General features: G+C 40.6%; 1 pseudogene; it reads right to left on the bottom strand.

Annotated features, from left to right (window-relative positions):
- Window positions 1–217: 217 nt before the first annotated feature.
- On the bottom strand, window positions 218–887 carry LOC147723069 (NEDD8-conjugating enzyme UBE2F pseudogene; annotated as a pseudogene).
- Window positions 888–4,224: the final 3,337 nt, after the last annotated feature.

The following is a 4,224-nucleotide window of genomic DNA, read 5'->3' as shown; positions in this document are numbered from 1 at the left end:
TTCAACAGCAAGTTCCGTATGTAATTTCTGGAGTAACTCTCCGCAGAAGGATGTATAGTGTCAGAAATGTAAACAGCTTTAAAACAGAAGCAACATTGCCTCTCTACTCCTCCCCCCACCACCCGGGACCCATGCCCCTCCCCTGTTCAATCCCTCGCAGTTTTCATGGTGGCGACTCCAGAAGACATGGACGCGGATGTGGTCTAAGGTCGTCTTGGTTGCGACATGAGTAGGGGGACGAGTAAAGAACCCAAACATTAGCAACAGCCTTTCGTTTGTAGTCTTCTTAATGTGATCACGCTCAGCTCTGTGAGGCAGGGTCATCATGAGGGGAGACTCCACCCTTCATCATCTCGCATACCGCTTCATATAGTCTTCAACTTTACACCGAAAGTCCTCCTTATTTCGTAAGTGGTGTTCTGCAGCTTCAATGTTCAAAGGGTCATCAAAATTCAAAAGATCCATAAATAAGGAGTTCAACCTCCAAACAACATCCTTTAATGTCCTAGTTGGAGCCCAGCCAGTGCCATCGAATGAATGTTCTCGCAGCAAGCTTAGACAGATGTCTCCCGTCTCTGTGAAATTTGGATGCCAAATTCTGGTTGAGCACTTCACCTTTGGAGGCACCATATTGTAAGATTCTGGAACTTCAATTTCAAACTGAAATTTCCCACTTTGGTATTAGCCCTCATCTGGACTGACTATTAGATGAAAGAAGTGGAGCTTGTTTGTGTCTGGGAAATCAACTTTACATGTGCCTTTCACAAGAAGTTTATCTCTAATAGACCGTATGTGGGTAGAATCAGAAGCTGGGCTGGATGCACGAGTCCCTTTGACACCATCTTCCCGCATTAGTTTGCTGGCCAGCGTTAGCATTACTGCTTCACCCGGACTGCCCGTAAATTCAGCCTAATCTCCGCTGTCCGTTATTGATTTTGCAACCTGACTTTGAAAAATGAACAATTTTGTCAATATTTTTTTCAAAGTTTTCTTTGGTGGGTGAGTCGTAACACCTTTTGAGAAGGGAAGGCATTCTTGATGTTTTATCCTAAATTTTAACCTCTTTCTCAACATCCAACATTTCAAACTCTTTTGGACTTTATAATAAATCCCTATTCTTCCAAACAAACTCAATCAACAGTATACTCACGCACATGAGGCAAGATGTGGGGCACATGGGAAACTGACTCTTTACATTCTGTACTTCAGCGAGGATTAAGTATAGCCGCTAGTTTGCCTCAATACATATGAAACCCTGATACACCCTTTACGCACAACACCTGGGGACAAATCAACTCAACTGCTGCTTTTTATACGCCGGCAGTGTGTAAAGTGAATTTAAATTACTCAGCATTTCTACAAGGTACAACTTGATTTCCACGCAATACAACTCAGAAACATTTTTCTATGCTGGGCTGTCTAAAATTACACATTAACTCAGGGAAATATCGGGTTAAAATAATTCTCTTTACACACACCAGCCCCATACAAGCAGGCGCTTTGTACTGAGCCACCGCAGCCCATCATGATACAGTCCTTGACCTCTTCCCACATTGGCCATACCATAAAACCGCTGTCTCCCAACCATGAACAAATGAAGTAGATTTTTACTTAGCACCTCAAAGGCTTTAGGATGAAAAAGGTACTGACAAAGCCAATAAATACATTACAGTTCAATAAAAACTGACCATAAACGTTTGAGCATCACGATCCCTGGAAAAGTTTGCTAAGAGGTAGAATATTGAGCCAAGGAACATACCCAGGGTTTTTTTAAAATCTCAAATTTTTAAATTCTGTTATTCAAACTGAAAGAACTGCATTTTTTACAATCGTAAAAAAGAGTTGTAATTTCATGATCATGGATAGTATTCTAGGTGCTGGCTAAAGATTTCAAGTGCAGTTATGCAGTTGCCAACTACATGAAAGGAAGGTTTTCATTGAAAAACGAGTGCTGGAAGAAATAGTAGTTTAATCTGTTAAATCTGTTTATACATTTACAAACTGTTATTTTAATAACATGAGCCCAAAACAATTACATAGCGCCCTCCAGTGGGTCTATAAAATATTTATAGTGTGAGTTTATGATTTTAAATGAGAAAGGTGGAAACCTAGTAAAAATATTTAAATGTATTATGCCCACTGCACGGTTCTGATTATCTCACACTTTTATTCTAGCACACCAAGTTATTGCAAATGAAAACAGCAGGAGAATCTTGTCTATCTTAGCTCCTTCAAGTATTCTTCATTAGGATAACACAATACCTGTATAAGGAGGAATTGAGCTTCCCAATTTAAATGCAAGAAAAATGAGATTTTTTTAGCTTACCATCATTTGGTACTGTGTGGAACATCTAAATCTGTTTTTCTGGTAACTGCTTGCTTGCTTTGACAGGTATGTTTGAAGATAATGCTCTCTCAACACTTATTGCTATCGGTAATGTTGTTTTCCCAACTAATTACAAATGAGAGGCCTGCATGCAAAAACATTTGTATGCACATTTTTTCCAACTCCGAGCAAGTCACAACAAAGTTGGCCAAACGTTCACAGCAAAGATATGTGTCTCGTGTTGCTTCACTTACAGCCTGATTCATGAACGGGCCGTTTTGCGAGGCTCAAATAGCGAATCATAAGGAATCGCTATTTGAGACTCGCAAAACGGTATTCATGTAGGAATCGCAATTCCCACTGATTCCTTATTTGCGATTAGCTAATTGCTAATCGCAAATAAGGAATAACTCCCCATGCATTCCTATGGGCCAAGATTGCGAGTACAAGGGTGCCAGGGGTGTCCAAAGGACACCCTGTAGCACCCCTGCAATGGAAATTAACACAGGTGTTGCACATACACATGTCCAAAGTACATGTGTGTGTGTAACGTGCAACTCAGAAAAATGCATTTAAATGCATTTTTCTGAGTTTTCGCAATTTACCACGAGGTTTGACCTCGCAGTAAATTGCGGCCCGAAATTGCGATTTCGCAATTGTAAAATGGATGATGAATTACATTTAGGGAATATCAAATAGAGATTCCTTAAATGTAAATCCTCGCAAATATGCGAATTAGCAAATAGCGATTTTTGCATTTGGGATGTTGAATCCCAAATGCAAAAATCGCACTCGCAAAGGGCCAGATTCTCAGAATCTGGCCCTTTGCGAGCGCAAATATGAATGATGAATCAGGCGGTGAATTCCGCATTGAAAAATAAACATCTTCAGTAGAAGAACAACAATGCAAAAGAAACACACGCAATAAACTTGAACGAACATAATTAATGCTAAATGTGTAGCAAAACGGTATGGAAGACACCCTTCAAGAATTATTCTGATGTTATTTACTAATCTCGATGCTAGGCTAAAAATAGTCATACAATAGAGTGCATGAATAGCAACTAAATTACAAGCCGAATTAGTCTCCTAAGTGAAAACACTGTTAACAATTGTTTGAAAGAATATATCGTAAATATTTCTTAGGCCACAGAGCTTGTCTTGCATTTTTAAGCTATTTTACAACATGAAGGTTCAGCAACACGATGAACATCTGCTGTTCTTGAGGTTATATTTTGATGTGCATCTGTTTAAGGAAAACGATCTTACTGACTGAGATGGGAGAGTAGCCACATACTCTAATTTTGTTGTGCATTGTAAAGGAAATGTATGTCTAGACTGACCAGCTATTGTTTATTTTAGCGTTAGCCAAAACCCACGCGGCACACTCAAAGGGCCCCTGGTTTTAATTCATGCGAGTATAAAAAAACAGAAGGGAAAACAATAGCAAACTATAATGCAGAGTTTAAAACACCTGGGGCCTTATTTATGAAGGCCTTGCGCCACCGGTGCGTCACTTTTTCCCATGTTAAAAGTAACGCACCGGCGGCGCAAGGCCTTCATAAATAAGGCCCCTGGGGCCTTATTTATGAAGGCCTTGCGCTGCCGGTGCGTGATTTTAACATGGGAAAAAGTGACGCACCGGTGGCGCAAGGCTTTCACAAATGAGGCCCCTGGGGCCTTATTTATGAAGGACTTGCGCCGCCGGTGCGTCCCTTTTAACATGGGAAAAAGTGACGCCCCGGCGGCGCAAGTCCTTCATAAATAAGGCCTCTGAACCCAAATTCAAATGCAAATTTGAAACACTATTAATGTGGCAATACTTAACAGAGGTATGCTCTGAGGACCAAAGTCCTACCAATTTACTGGATTGACTCTCCCTGTAACTCCACCCAGGA

The sequence above is a fragment of the Lissotriton vulgaris genome, chromosome 4_1 (genome assembly GCF_964263255.1).
Source record: "Lissotriton vulgaris chromosome 4_1, aLisVul1.2, whole genome shotgun sequence".
Classification (NCBI taxonomy): domain Eukaryota; kingdom Metazoa; phylum Chordata; class Amphibia; order Caudata; family Salamandridae; genus Lissotriton; species Lissotriton vulgaris.
Note: the sequence above shows the minus strand (reverse complement) of the source record. Positions and strands in the feature narration are given on the sequence as shown.